This window comes from Pelmatolapia mariae, linkage group LG8, assembly GCF_036321145.2.
Source record: "Pelmatolapia mariae isolate MD_Pm_ZW linkage group LG8, Pm_UMD_F_2, whole genome shotgun sequence".
NCBI classification, from domain to species: Eukaryota; Metazoa; Chordata; class Actinopteri; order Cichliformes; family Cichlidae; genus Pelmatolapia; species Pelmatolapia mariae.
The window spans coordinates 7,597,462-7,614,021 of record NC_086234.1 but is presented as its reverse complement, the minus strand read 5'-3'; the positions used below and the strand labels follow the sequence as shown (position 1 = coordinate 7,614,021).

The window sequence follows — 16,560 nt, the reverse complement described above, 5'->3', positions numbered from 1 at the left end:
CAAACGGAAATGGAAGTGTTATAAAGGTTTTGCTTTGGCTGCTTTGAGACTCGGCGAGAGCAAAAAAGGATGAGCAGCGAAATGAAAAACAGTTGATGGCTCCTAGTCTGCCTTGAGGTGTTTCACTGAAGAGTAATGCTTTTGTTTCTTTTCATTTCTTATCCTCAACGAGCGAATGGACCACGAAAAATGAAGAGCAGGCATCCCACCTGTACCACCTACCTCAGTTTAATTTCCCACTGTCCTGTGTTCTTTCCATCACTATTCCAGTCAATTTTAATTGAACCTTGAGTATTAGATTTTTGTTTTGTCTGACCAACAGTCGAAAACTTAAAAATATTACTTAAAATCCTATTTTATTCTGTAGCTTTTTGACTACTTACCAAAAGATTCAGTGTGAGGTTTGCAGTTTGATTCCCAGTTCCTCCTTTCTGCAGAACAACACATCCTCAGATGTGGACAAACTAAAGCAGTTTCCGATGTCCAGGAAGTACTTGGTATCACAGCTCTGTTGCTTTTTGCAGCTGCGTGTGAATGGATGAAAGTCCAAAATAAGCAAAACAAACTGCGCCTCCTCATAAAAAGGAGCATTTAATGACAAACCTTGTTGCCACCCAGAAGGAGACTGACCACTAGTGGGTTACTGGTACCAGCAGTGACAAGGACACTAGCAAAAAAAAAACAACTAGAGAAAAATCAGTCGGGTTGGATAAGCAGCCACTACAAAGCTCCACTAGCAATCAAAAAATAACATCAGAACAATGAGTGATGAGCAAATTGCTTTATATCTAGATAGGGCTTTAAGTATGGAAGCATGGACACATAAGTCTTAAGATTAATTACAGTAGTTTGCTAGCCACTAATAAAATACAGTAAGAAATGGGAGGCCTGCTTTTGAAATAATAACCCACATTTCTATAACAAACCTGCCTCTGTTATTGTTTTAAACTGTACACAAGCTGTGCAATAACTTACAGTGACATGGCTCAGAAAACAGGAAACTGCAGATCAATCAATTTGGTGATCAATTATTTTAGGTTTGTTGAGAGAACATACTGAAGCGGCTGCTGAGGAAACCTGATTTGTGGTTGTTTGTTGTTCCAGTGCAGCACTAAGAGCAGCATCACCTCTAGTTTCCTTTGACCTCGGGCTGTCCACAGCGAGAGGAGGGGTGTCTGCAACTCCTGCTAGGGTTGCAGATGCCACTCTCTGCACTGATGAAGAGTGTTTAATGAGAAACGCTATGGATCGTGATGAATTCACGCAGAGAGGTTAGAGAGAAGAGCTCCCGCTGCAGTTAGTGCTTCTTCATTATGATGGGAGATATTTACAGCCTTTCGAAATTACTCTCGTGGTGAATGACAGTCATTACCATACAGCAGCTTAAAGAGGAACACTGCTAAATTTGAACCTTTTTCACATTGCTTAGGGGCCCTGTCTGCAGTGTGGGGATTTCTAAGCTTCACAGCAAAACCAGGAATGCGCAGAGAAGTTTGTAACACACCCTCATCTTGCCAGCTCCACGGAGAATGAAGACGTAATGGATTCCTAAAAGTTCAAAATCAACAATTCTGCCACAGAAAACGCTGAAACACAACACCAGACGAGGAGAAACTGCCCATTTTATTTTGTAAGCAACTGTGCAGACATCACTTATTGAAAAGGTACGCATTAGTTTGCCTGGAGCACCAATTATTTTTCCTGTCTACCTCTGCCTTTTCAGAGAGAATAAAATTAGATTTCTCAAATGAAAATGCAATGACCTGAAATTATACGCCATTTTAAAATGCAGAGGGAACACGGCTTGTGATAAAATATAAATTTAATAAAATTCAGATGACCAGCGCAATATTCAGTGTTAATAACACAGCTCAAGGCTGTGGTTTAATACACACTTTATTACGTACATCTGTTCAACTCGTTAACATGAATATTCCATCAGCCAATCACATGACAGCAACTCACTTCATTTAGGCATTCTGATGTGGGAAAGACAACCTGATGAAATTCAAACCGAGCATGAGAATGGAGATGAAAGGTGATTTAGGTCACTTCGAACATGGTTCAGGGTGTTAGACAGGCTGGTCTGAGTATTTCAGAAACTGGTGATTGACTGATTTTCCCACAGGTTTCCCTAAGGTTTAAAGAAGGTGGTCTGAAAAAAGGAAATATCCAGTGAGCAGCAGTTCAATGGGAGAAAATGCCTTGTTGGTGCCGTAGGTCAGAGGAGAATGGCCAGACTGCTTCTTGCTGATAGGAAGGGAACAATAACCCAAACAACCACTCATTACAACCAAGGTATGCAGAAGAGCCCATTAATCATCGAAACAGATGGGCTACAGCAGCAGACCACATGGATGTCACTCCTGTCAGCTTAGGCTTGAAAACTGAGGCTACAATTAAAAACAGAAGATTGGACAAACATTGCCAGGTCTAATAATTGTGTTTCTGCTGCATCATTCAGGTTATAACATGAAAGGGTCAATCCATTCTGGCTTGCAGCAAAGGTTCAGGCTCCTGGTGATATAATGGTGTTCGGGATATTGTCTTGGCATGCTTAGGTCGCTTTAGTAACAACTGAGCATCATTTAAATAGCACAGTCTACCTAAATAATATTATTGACCATGTTCGTCCCTTTATGACAGGGGTGCCCAACTCCAGGCTCCAGGGGCCGGTCGCCTGCAGGTTTTATATGTGTCTTTGACCCAACACAGCTGATTCAAATGCCTAATTGAGGCCTGGTAATGAACTAATCATTTGATTCAGGTGTGTTGACCCAGGGTAGCATCTAAAACCTGCAGGACATCAGCCCTTGAGGCCTGGAGTTGGACACCCCTGTTTTATGACAACAGTTTCCCCATCTTCTGATAACTGGATAACCCACCATGTCAGAAAGCACAAATCATCTCAAACTGGTTACTTGAACACAACATTGGGTTTCATTGTGCTCAAATGTTCTGCAGAGTCACCAAATCTCAATCAAATGGAGATTTGGTGACACGGAAGATATGCATTTTTAAGTACAGCCAGCCAATCTGTAGCAAACTGTGTAATGTCAATATGGATGTTTCCAGCACCTTGTTGAATCTGTGCCACAATGAATTACAGCAGCTCCAAAGGCAACCGGGGGTCCAATTCAGTACTAGCAAGATGTACATAATAAAGTGGCCCATTTAAACTCCTCTGGTAAAGAAACTGGTACCTGTAGTGTTTTTTTTAACACTACAAACTACCTTCACCCATCCATACACACATTCATGCAGTGTTTTCTTCTATGCCTTTAAGCACTTTTTATTTAATGACACACACAAACACCAATGAACGGTGTTCAGTATCTTGCCCCCCAAAAACCACATCCATATGCAGACTGTATGAGCCAAAATTAAAATGACTGAGCTTCAAATGACCCTCCCTACCTCCTGAGCCGCAGCCATCCTCAATAGCTTCTCTCATGGAGTCATGCAGGTTATTTTGCTCTCCATGCACTGTCTACATGCATTATGAATAATTATTTTGTTGAGTGGCCATTTGGTGATTTTCATTTTGAAGAGCAATAGCCGGAAAATGAGTCATGCTTTCATAGAATTTCAACTAATTGAGGGATCCTGCACCAACGTAAAACTTTCAAAAGAACAGCAAGCGCAAACACAGAATCCCATTTGCAGGATAGGAACTACTCTCAATAACAGAATGCAATTACTTGTTTATTTATAGTGATTTAATGCTTTTATACCTTTTTATTTGGGCCTCAGCCACAGAGTGCACTTCTGCTGGTGGAAGCGGGTAAATGCTGAACAAATAACAGGTACAAAAAAAAAAAAAAAAGACCTAGCATGCAGCATGTCTAAAATGGCCAGAAACACAAAAACAGGACTAAAGAGGTTGTTTGATGTTGGATTGAAAAGGGACGACAGCAGACGAGTGAAGTGTCATTTTGTTTTCTCTCCATTTTGGAAAAAGGAGAGAAAGCTTTCAACCTGTTGGGCAGGGTAACAATTAGAGAAAGAAAATGGAAAGAGAGGAAAAGATGCAGAAACAAAGCAAGGTGGCCATTGACTGTGTGGCCATAGTAACAGATGAAGCAGTGAGGGTGGAGAGAGGTGAAACAGAAAGACGGCACAGGCTGTCCTTGCTACTGCAACCTCTTCCACAGCGCTCCTTTATTCTTATCGTATGCTTGCCCACAGCGATGCAATAATTCACTCTGCTCTCAGTGTCATTGCGATGATAGGAGAGGGAAGAACTACATATACCCCCCACACACACATACGCACAAAGATTATACCCTCAGCTGCATTGGAGATAGGTCTACAACTGCAAACAAGAAGGCCTAAATAATGAAGTACACATTAAATATAAAACAGACTGGGGCATTGAAGAGCCAACAGCAAAGCTTACACGTAGTAGGACGAAAGTAGGCTACAGCATGTGGCTGGATGTCTCATCATCAACATGAAAGCTAGACTCTATTAAACCCTGTGTGTGCTGATGTGGGCTATATTTAGTGTTCAAACATTAATATGCACATATGCTAACAGAACCCCCCCTCTCAGCTTATATTTCTATATATAGATATATTGACAGAAAATTGAAGCCACGGCATTTAATCTGGGGGGATGTTATGACCTTATGCTATGGATTTATTTCATATTAGGTTCACTTTTACTTTTATATTTTTGCATTTTATCGTTTATTTTGTTTCAACTAATTCCACTTCTTTGTCCCAAATATAGCATTTAATGCATTATTTGTTATCTATATATTAAAATAATAATTGTTTATTTCTGGTTTTATATTTTAATGTTTCCTATTGATTTTTATTGATGTTATTGATTTTTTTCATTGTATTGTTTACTGGCTTAACTATAGTTGTCACAGTAATGTTGAATTTTATTTCTTCTGTCATCTTATATGTTCTACTTTTGTTTATATATATTTTTTAAACACTGAAGTCTTTAATTCATTTACCTGTATGTATACATGTCCCTTACTGTAATGTTGCCATTGTTACAATTTTTATAAGTTGTTTTTCTTATTTTATCTTACAAAGAGATACACCTATGGTGGTAAACAGAGTTCAGTGACAGAGGTAGCGTTTTAAATTTCAGACAACATAACTGTCAGGCGTGTGGACAAAGCCCGAATACTGTACTGATTTAAATAATCCTAGGGTCAGAAGATCATTTAAAATAAAACTGTTGTTTTTCCAAAGTCATTACAATAATGCTGGGGAGGGGGAGGAGGTGGGGTTAGACAATGCTACAAACTCCAGGATATGGGTAAGTGTGTGTCTGTGAGGGAGATACAAATATTGCTCTTGGCAGATCCAGCAGACTGGTCTGACATCAATTTTTTATGCATCGCTTCCAACTGGGCACTTAATACTGTTTGGGTGTGGGTCTCATTGTTTAGCACTAATCTATGAGTACAAGGCTGCTGTTGAAGGATTTTAGCTTGCTCTGATCGTGTGTTTGGATTATATTGCTTTTCCAAAAGCGAAATATCATTATCAGCTGCTTCATATTGTATTTTCTGGTCTATAAGATGTCATCACAGTTTCTTAGAGACCAAGGAGCTCATGAAAACAACAATGGTAGATGACTTGAGAGAAGTCAAAGTACTAAAGTCTTTCTACCTGCTTAAGCAAGAATGCATTTCCAGTATTCATACATATCCAGTTTCACTAAAGCTCAGCAGCCAGTTGACAACTGTTTAGAGACAAGACACCATCTAAACAACCAGAGACCACCGATATATTAAATGGTAAATGGACTGGTTCTTATAGAACGCTTTTCTACTATACATGAGCACTGAAAGTGCTTTATACAACTTGCCTTATTCACCCATCCGCTACACTTTAAGTGCTTTCTATCTAAGATTCAGACATATTCATACTCATATTCATTTGCCCAAGGGTATTTGGCATCCAGACTGGAGCAGCCAGAGATCAAACCACCAACCTTCAATTTATTGAGATACATTCATCCCTACAGACCAAAGCAACCAAAAGTAGGAATACAGATTTTTTACCTAGCAACCTGTGGTCACCAGGAGGTTGCCAACTGATCTCTGTGCCTCTGCAACCAAGCCAATTCTTTTTATTGTTAATTTATTTAAAATCAAAATAAAAAATACAGTAATTACAATAGAAAAAGAGCAATCCTGACATTTAAGACCCTCAAAGCGGAAAATATTGGTATTTTTGTTCAATAAATTAAAATTAATAATAAAAACATTTCAATCAACTTATAGATTAATTGAGCACAAGTGAGGATGCAGGCATAATGTGTCTTTATATGCGACTTGCACAATCATTAGACCTGTCAAAGCAGATAAGTTCATCCGAAGGCCTGATAAATCTGCCCTTCCAGTAAGTGTCAGCAGGAGTTACATTTATCGAGCATGGCATTCATGGCTGCCACAGATTGGAGAGAAAGACGAAGGAGGGGGCAGCAGACAGTCAGACTGACAAGCACAGCTATAGACAGACTGTAGGTTTGAATTCAAAGATGGCACAATAACTGCAATCAAACAGACGCAGTCGGGGAGACGCATATGGACATGCAGCTGGCGTGGGGATAGTCCACGCCTTGGTCCTCCTGTGAAGTGAACCAGTGTTGTGTTTTGCAGTCTTTATCATGCGATGCAAAGCAGCACAATATCCCTCAGTATGTTCAGCTAGCAAGGGCACTTCCTGCTATTCAAAGGCAGACTGCGTTGAACAGCAGTAATGAGCCCATCCACATCAAGAGCCACAATAAAAGCCCAGCTTCCCAACTGGCAAAAACAACAGGATGCCATTGCAGAAGGGGAACTGATAAGTCCTGTATGGCATCAAAACTTTAAATGGGGGGGGGGGACGACTTGTTATTTCACATTTCACACAGCCAAATACACAATCCAGCAGTCTGATTTGTTCACAAAGGATTTAACGGCTATATATGTGCCAGCGTGTGGTAAGTAAAAAAAGATGAATAAATCTGTGCAAAAAGCTGGACGGAAAGTGACGATGAACGATGGCAAACGGTTAGCCCCTGTAATAATGAATATAAATGGATGATGAATGGGTGGAATGAGTGGGACTCGACAAAAAGGAAGATGAGGGGGAGTAAGAAAATAACCACTCCAGAAGGAATGAAAAGAACGGAGGAGCAGCAGGACGGCTGTAAAAAAGAAGCTGTGATGAAAAATGTTAGCGCATTTGGATTGATGAAAAGAGCCCAGGGAGAAGTAGCAGTGATGAATGGAGAAGACAAAGATGAAGAAGGAAATTACTTTAAGGTGGGAGCACCTGAAAGGCATGAGGTGGACAAGTTTGGTTATGAGATGATGTGGATAAATTGAGACAGAGGGGGATGGGAGAAAGAGAGGGATGAACTGGTGAAGACTCATTAGCCTACGCAGGATTGGTACATTCAGTCGTTCCCTGCTCTACTGTTTTATCTCCCTCTCTTCTCTCTCCTTTTGTTCTCCAGAAATATCCAAGTGGGTGGGAGAGAGAGTAACGGGGTGTGTGAGAAAGGAGGAGAGAGTTACAGTAAGTGCGATGATGGCAGAGTGAGGGGGACGACAACAGAAAGCGACAGAGGAAGTACATGAGTACAGAGCAGGCCTGCTGTCTTTGAAATATTTTTCCATTATAAAATGCCAATAGTGCGTAAAGGACACCTGATTTCATAACCAAAACAACTCATTACCTCACTCTCGAGTGTCTTCCAGAGAGGCAACAAGTCTGGCTTTAAATAAAGAGAACTTCCACCAACGCCAGAATAAAACTGTTAAATATATGTGAACCATTTTGCTCATTAGGATTCAGGGACAACAAGCAGTGGCGTTACATCACACATCAAAGCACACATATTTAATAAGAGAGGGCACTGATCACATGTCACCCATTTTAAAGGTACATTAGGCAGAAAACACAAAAGGTAGACATGAACTTTAAAGTTAAACATACACACAGGGTGATAAATGAACCACACAACAACAACAGTAGGTCTGGCTGATTTGGGAAAGGATTTGTTGTCTTTCATCAACATACCTTCCAATATTTTACAGATAAATCACTGAACTGACAGAGAAAATACTCTGAAATATAGAATTAACTGATCTTTAACTAGTCTTCAGCTTCAGTCCTAGCCCAACAGTGCTGTTTTCGTCTCCTATCAGCTGGAACAGTTGATGTTCGCGACACTGAACAAAACCTCAGGAGGAATTTCATGAGGTCAGAGGTAAAAATCTTAAGCAATTCAACTGCTAGCAATTACCCAAAAGCCGCATTAGTTGTCTGCCAAGTTATCACTGAAGTAGCAGCTAGTGGTTTCTTATTCGGGCTGGTCCCCTTAGAGGTCACCACAGCAGACAATCTGCCTTCTTCTCACGCTATCCATAGCATTCCCTTCTGTTACACTAACCCTTTGCATGTCATCCATGAGCCTCCTCTGTGGCCTCTTTTCCCCATATTTAACATCCTTTTTCCAATATATCCACCATCCCTCCTCTGCACTATCTAAAATATAAGCCTTGCCTTTCTAATTCCATCTCCAACCGGAGTTGTCTGTCTCTCACTCCCAATGAAAATCCACCTCCAGCTTGGCTTCCTCTCTTTCTGTTGGTGCACCCTCTATAGCAGGTCTCACTACCATCTTGTAAACCTTGCCTTTCACTCTAGCTGCTATCATTCTGTCACAAATCACTCCTGAAACTTGTCTCCACCCGCTCCACCCTGACTGCACTCTTCTTCAATTCTCTAGTGCATTCTCCATTGCTTTGGATGGTTGACTCCAGGTTTTTAAACTGATCTACCTTCACTACTTGTGCTACTTGCTACCTTTCAACCTCTCACTCACACAAACACTCTGTCTTGCTTCTACTGAGATTTGTTTTTCTTCTCTCCAGAGCATCCCTCCACTTCTCTGGGCTCTCTTCCAGCTGCTCCCTACTCTCACTACAGATCACAATATCATCTGCAAAGATAGTCACAAAGTCTAAGTTCACACAGCAGGTCTTAATGCCCAATTCCGATTTTTTGATCAAATCCGATTTTTTTGTCTGCTTGTTCACACTACAAATAAAATGTGACAGCAAACACGCTCTAGTGTGAACCCTCAAAGCGGCACGCATGCGGAAAAGAAGACGTCACACACAACGTGCTCTGTTTAGACCCAGAGCAAACAGTATTGTTTGACTGATGGCCCTTAAAATAAAGACTTGTTTCAGACTTTATAACTTCAAGCAAAATTGGGAAACGTAAAGTTATTTGGTTATTTACATATGGCCCAATAATTATCCTTATTGCTGTTTTAGAGAGGAGCGGTGCTTCAAAGGATAGTTGCAGATTTCTGTCAGAATCTGCAGATTATACAGTACAAATAAAATGTTCACGTTTCTCCAACATTGTCTTCCCAACAGTTTCACTGGATGGCCAGGAAGCGTTCACGATGTCTTCTCGGGCGCTTCTCTGATAACTGGCGTCTGTCTTGTGTCAGTGACGTAAAAGACGGATTTAATGCGACATGACCATTCAAACCGCAGTCGCTTTCTAAAACATCAGATATGTATCGGATTCAGTACCACATACGAAAGTGACCCAGGTCGGATTTGAAAATATCGGATTTGTGCTGTTCACACTGTCATACCATGATCGGATATGAGTCGCATAGGGTCAAAAAAGTCGGATTTGATGCGCTTTCGCCTGCAGTGTGAACGTAGTCAAAGAGTCTCCTGCCTGACCATCAGCACTGCAAACAAGAAGGGGCTCAGAGCGGATCACTGATGCAATCCAACCCCAACACTAGCAACTGGACAGAAACAGTGACACCCTACCTTAACAATTCTATTTGGTCAGCAATGAAAATATGGCACAGAGTTACCAGAAGCACAGCACTAGGACTTCAGAGTTACCAGAAGCACAGCACTAGGCGAGACAAGATTAATAGTAAGTCATCTTTGGGCTTTTGCACTACTTGCCCCGTATATACACCTTACAGTTATTACTGTATGTTTTGCTCTACATCAGCTAACTTAAAAAATGGTGTTTTCAATGATTTCAATGATGTTTGTATTCTTTTAATCTTTTTTAAAGTCCTAATTCTGTGATTTTTTTCCCCCCTAGGGCAGCGGTCCCAAACCCCTGAGCCACGGACCGATACCGGTCTGTGAGTCGTTTGGTACCGGGCCGCGAGAGTTGAGGCTCAGGTGTGAAATTCATGGTTTTCAGGCTTTTTATCATTAACTCGGTTTCCCTGGGTCTTTTCCCATGTGGTAGTTGTGTGTCTTATTTTGAAAGAAATATTTACACGTTACCATAGCGACCAGAGAGCATGAAGGGGCAGAGAGGAGGATGTTACTCTCAATGTTGTTGGTGTATTTCAGGAGGACGCTGCTAATAAAGTTACACAATTACACAGTGAATTCGCATTTATTATTATATTTACAAAATACCACAGTTTTTGTCTTGGTCGTATCGTTTAATTTTGTTGTAATTACCCGCGACACCTTAAAGGCCAGTCTGTTAAAATAGCGTCTGACATTAAACCAATCCGTGGCGCAAAAAAAGGTTGGGGACCGCTGCCCCTAGGGTACTGAAATAGGTATTGAGTACTGAGTAAGATCAAAACTGAGGTTGAAATTGTTCTCACAACTTATTTGATGCTCAGGTTTAGTTCTTTTTCTGGTTTATTTGCTGTGTATCCACATCTCTGAAAATTACTCAAGACCTTGTTATAATTAATAAATATTTAAAAGAAAAAAATATTCTTTCATCCTTTTTATATATATATGAATATGGAAGACCCCCATACCTAAAGAGGAACGGATGGAGAAGGATGAAAGAAAAATGGCAGAGAGAAGTGATATTATTGTAAGGGAACCAAACACCAAGCAGAGATATCTGCTGTTATTAATAAACCTGAAGACATAAAGGATGACAGATATGAGCTGAAACACCACACTGAATTCCCATTAAGACACAGTATGTTCTCTTTCTACAGCCACCTATCAGACACCTTGGCCTCTCCAGCTATTTCACTCTGTATTCATGCATCTATGAACAGCACACAGTCTCCCTCACACACACACACACTGTCGCGGCTAAGGTGTGGCACGATGCCGGCAAGACACGGACTGCCGTGGAAGCCCGGGTCAAGGTGACACCCTGCACAGCAGCCACAATAGAGCAAACAAATCAGTTTCAGAGTGGGTTTGACACATGCTGCCAACACCAGTCAAAAAACAGACACTCAATGCTGCTCTTAAATCACACACTTGAACCCTTCACCTCCCAAAGTACACATTGAGACACCTACACAGTGGCTTCCTGAGATCAAGAGCTGCTCAGACTTGCACCGTGAAACAACAAAAACCCTGTGAAACAATTAACAAATCAGCCTTGATGAATAGTGGCTCTTACCAAAGCATGTTTCCACCGCTCCCCAAATTCAAAGTGGAATTCAGAAATCTCCACATTTATTCAATATAACCATCCGTCTCTTCTGATTCATCCGACTCACCTTTGTCAGTCGTTCCCCCGTCTGCCTAGGCAATAAAAATCCTGCACCATAGTAAGGGAGAGCTTTAACAAAAAAAAAAGACAGAGAGAAGAGAGAGAAGATAATAAAGGCACGGTGAGGTGAAAAAAAATACAGGAGAGAAAGAAGGCAAAGAGAAGAGGACAAAAGATAGAGGGAGGGAATAAAAGGGAAAAGAGGGAGCGAGAGAGAGGTAAAGAACAGCCCAGACAGGCAGAGAGCTCTCCACAATGTGAGGCGAGCGCCAGGTGTCAGCACGCATACACTCACTGAGGCGCGCATGCACACGCTCACACATTCGCATACCCACGAACACAAGCAGACAGGCAACTCTCTCTCACTCTCATGCTCTCCTCTCCTCCTCCTCCTCTTCTCGCTCTCTGGCAGCGATAACTCTCCCCCATCCTCCTTCTCTCTCTTATTCAGCCGCGGTAAAATGACTTAACTCTTAAAAAGCCAGTCATTTTCAAAACTAACCTTTTCTATTCAGCTCAGTCATTAATTATTATCAGATTCACTTTAAAGGGTACTAACTGTATGCCTACTTGAACTATTATTTTTGTCCAATAAGAGGCAGAACACACAAGTTGCCTTTTGTGGGTCCAGATTCCATTAAGTGTGAGAATTATCTGATTCTATCTGCCACGACTGCACCAGAATATTGATTACTAAGTCGCCTGTCTTTGTGTTGGTGATAACCAGTTGGCGTACACTAGCCACAACCAAGCAGCAACCTTTAAAACTGAAAACTGATGCTGATACATTAGTGTCAAAACTGCAGTTCCCCAAATGACCACTTGAGGCAAACTCCAAACAACCCTCATAGCTTCCAATGTTAAACTGTATGGTCTCTGTAGCCATTTTCACCCTTTGTGACAACTACAGCAGGTAAATTTTACTATAAAACATCATTTTGGGGGTGTAGCTGCTTTGAGTGACAGATACGGGCCGTTTAAGTAATGTATTACAAAATACTCTCCGGAGAAAGTAATTCGTTACACTACTCGTTGCATTACTTCTTTGCTTCCCAATAATGAGTTAAAAGCATGATGCTAAACTTTTCACGTGCCTGCAGATTTCCACATCTTCACCAAAGTTGATGAAAAGCAGTCAACACAACACTTTACAGGAACATCCTAACCACAGGATGGCGGTGCAGTGGTTAGCAAAAGAGAAATTCATTTATTTGTGATTCTAAAGTGTGAACCCTTGTCTATTTGTATTAGTCCTGAGATGCTGGTGACTTTTCCAGGGCGTATCCCCCTTCTTGCCATATGACAGCTGGAGTAAGCTCTAACCCCAACCCAACCCTCAGCTGGTACTGAGGTATCCATTCTCAGGGTCTGGGGATGAATTGCTGCCAGCTATGTGTCAGCATCATAGATAGATTTTTGTGCCAATCTCTCCATCTCCCACATGAAGAGGTCAAGCACATGAAAAGGCAGGTCTGGCTTTTCTGTGTCTACTCATAATGCAGATAACTGAAAAAATTACTTTCCTGCAGGAAATGTGATTATAATTTGATATTGAATTCAATAGTTAAATAATAAAAATTGTATTTAAATTATTAATACATTAAAAGTAAATTAAAAAAATTACCCATTTCGGTTTTTAAGCCTGTTTATCCCCCCCTAACTAATGCACCTAGCAGGCAAAGCTAGCAAACTACTGTTAGCATTAGCTGACAATCCCAGGGGTTTATGCTTTCATCCACACCATCACTTTTTAATTAAATACTCAAAAGAGGCTAAGAGCCTAGTTATGAAACCCAAGGCTTCAAAACCACAGCACAAAAAGCAGTAAGTGACATCATGGAGCTGTGCCCATCTTTAATATACAGTCTATGGGTTTAACACTGTTTTTTGGGGGGTGAAAACAGCTGGAAACAATACTATGAAAGCTGTGAGAACTGACAACAGTAAATTTGAAGGTGTTAAAAAAATGAGCTGAAGGGGAAGGAGCTGCAGAGTCAGTCAATTTGTATTGTTAATATTAATATAACATTTTGGTAATCACATTATTTGATCTTGTTCACATGGAAATGGGATTTAAATAGAATAAAGTTCTGATCATCTTTTGTAAGCATCTTTTTCTATCATGGGTGGCAGAAAAGCATGCCTACACAAAATAATTGCAATTCAATTATTTAAGGTTTCTCACAAATCTGAAATACTTTTCTCACATTTTTAGTTACACAGCTAGTGAAGGTGGAAAAACAGGATGGGTATCAATTTTTAAAATTCCTTTCAGTGGCATCTTACAAAAGCAACAAGAGAAAACTGAAAGGTGGGAGGCTTATGCTCCACTATCTAGTACATGTGTTTTCTCCCGAATCCATATGTGATACATCGGTTCTCAAATTGCCTCTTCGATTTCTATTATTTTAGTCGCACAGAAGAGACTTTTTCTAGACTACATGCACTTCCTTTATAGACAGGCGCAGCATGGATATAGGTGACATCTTAAAAGCTCCAGTATTACAGAGATACAATACAACAGAGCGCTCAATACCCATCAGGGAGGTACAGCTGAAAGATGCCTTTGTGAAAATTCTTAACATTTTCTTGTGTATTGAGGCATAGCAGGAGCTTCTAGATAATAGTATTCACTCCAGCCTGCTCTTTTTTTTCTGTACTGTTTCATGAATTTGAGTGTATGTATAGACACAAATGCTATTTTCTCTGCTGATTAGGTTATGTTTAAATTCCCATTTTTGTTCCACTGAATATTCTGGAAACTTGTTACTAGATTCTAAAGATATCCAGTAAATTTAATCAATAAGCTGTCATGGCTTTTGTCAGTAAAATAGATTTGACACAAATGCAGACTAAACATACAAGGCAGGAATGGATTTCATGGGATTTACTGACTGCTGCAAAAATAACAAAGCCTAAAACTCTAACTGGTCACAGCAGATGACTACTTCCTGGTAATGGGGCGTTCTTCCTTCCTACCATTGCGAAGCGTATTACATTGTCTTTTTCTTACAATACAAAGCATCTTCAGGGGATTTATTGGGAATAAGTGCTGTATAAATAAAACTGAATTAAACTGAAATATAGGCAGGAATTTGAGTTAGCAAGCAAACAAAATTGATAAGCTTAGAGAGACAAAGAGGCTCCATTATGCTAAGCTCTGTCTCTATACATTTTTTCTTTGCCTCTACTAGAGCATCTGTGCATAAGCCATAAGCCATCTTTTATACTGGGCCTTCACGGAGGTACTCCTTCAGAAAACAGCCCCTTCCCCTTCTTTTATTTCATACAATTTTCTTCTAATTGGCTGCCCCTCACAGAGAAAAGGTTTGCACTGCAGGTGGGAGGGGCTGCAACACGCACAGCTGTGTGCCTGAGATGACCATATTAGGAATACCCACCTTCATCAACATCAACAGAACAGGAGAAACTGTTAGAAACAGGGCATTTAGAGCAATCGGACACCTGAGCTTTTGGCTCAGTAGGATTATCTGCACATATGCTACACTAACTAATTGATTTTTTAACCAATCCTTATTATGAGCATCCACCACTGGAACTGAGGGGAACAAAAATAATATATATACACTACATAAAATGTTATGTGGTAAGCCTTGTTTGATATTTATTTCATTTTCTGATAGCAGGAGGGGAGAAAAAGGAAAAAAAATGCAGTTCATGACTGAACTAAGGATGTTTTGGATTTCTGTTATATGCCCTCACCATTATGCTACTGGGGCTCCCCATGCATAGCCCAGCAGAGGCAGGGATACAAGTGCTTTTAGAGTGCTTTCAAGCTTTTATTTATTTTCCTCATTCATTTTTGAATCAAAAGTGTCAGCTGCCTTTTATTCCTTTGTATTTCTTGTTTCTTGCACAACAGTAACATTAATTTAAAAACAATACATTTCAATATTATAATACAAATTGTGGTTGTAATTCTGTTGATTAGACAATTTAAAAGAATGATTTTATAAAAAAAAAAAACTGTGCATTGTTAGACTAACTGATTTAAAAAATAGTTATTACAGTTATGGCAGTTGGTGTCCTAAATTATCCAGTCAAAGACATTAAATACATGCATTTCAGTGGCACCATATTATTTGCCCAATATAGATTTTTTACTTTTATGCTCATGATTCCCTCAAAATTGTTCTTCTTACTCCTTTAACATACTCAAGGAAATTAAGCTATTAATCCAAACACAGCTAATATGGTGCATAAATGATCTTGCCACATTTACATCCCTGTTGGTTTCCCTGAACATAAAGCGTCTGACACAACTCCTTGTTTGACTTTTTTAGGACGGATACCAGCTGCTAAATGTCAGTTACTCCACAGCCACTTATATGTCCCCTTAAACAAGCTATGAACATGAACACATGGGGTAAGAGAAACGACACAGATCCAGATTCAGAATAATGTCGCCGATGGAAAGACGGGGCACCTGCTCTAATATTACAATATGCCATCATTATTTAGTTTTTTTCTTGGTTAAACAGGTTTCTACTGTGTACGTCTACAAAGGGGGAAAAAAAAAGAGGAAAAGGCCATACAGGGATAGCAGGAAAATGAAAAGAAAAAAAAAGCCAGAGGAAAGGGAAGAGAAATGCACGCATCCATTTACTGATATTGACGTTGTGATCAGAGACGGAGGAGAGGTTAGACCCACGCATCATGCTGCCCACTCCCTACTGATCTGAAATATACAACTTCCCTTACAAAAGAGCTGCATGAGAGCGAGGCACAGCCAGTCTCTTGTGCTTGTCTCCATTTAAATGTCACTGTACTTCAGCACAGCATGTGAATTTACTCAAAATAGCCAGAGAACGGCTGTCGCAACTGACAATGTCATCGTGAGGAGTTCAAGACCCTGCGGAGGACAGTCCGCCACATAACGTACTGGTTTCAGCCACACATCAGGCCTTTAATATAGATTCATGAAGGCAATCAAGCCAGACCTGCTGAGTGTGGAAGCCAGACTGGTGGCTTGACAATCAGATGCATGATTCATGCCATCTTTTACACATCAGAGAGTACTAAAGTAAAAAGCCAT

The 16,560-nt window shown here is 40.4% G+C and overlaps 1 protein-coding gene across 3 annotated transcripts in view; it reads right to left on the bottom strand.

Annotated features, from left to right (window-relative positions):
* Window positions 1-16,560, bottom strand: part of tanc2b (tetratricopeptide repeat, ankyrin repeat and coiled-coil containing 2b) — a 167,549-nt gene that overhangs the window by 98,837 nt on the left and 52,152 nt on the right. The window contains exon 1 of one of the 3 annotated variants that reach the window (XM_063482667.1): window positions 11,512-11,760. The exons of the other annotated variants lie outside the window; for them this stretch is intronic. The gene's annotated coding sequence lies outside the window, so the exon portion shown is untranslated. Of the gene's footprint in view, window positions 1-11,511; window positions 11,761-16,560 lie in introns of those variants that run through there. 3 annotated transcript variants of the gene reach the window in all.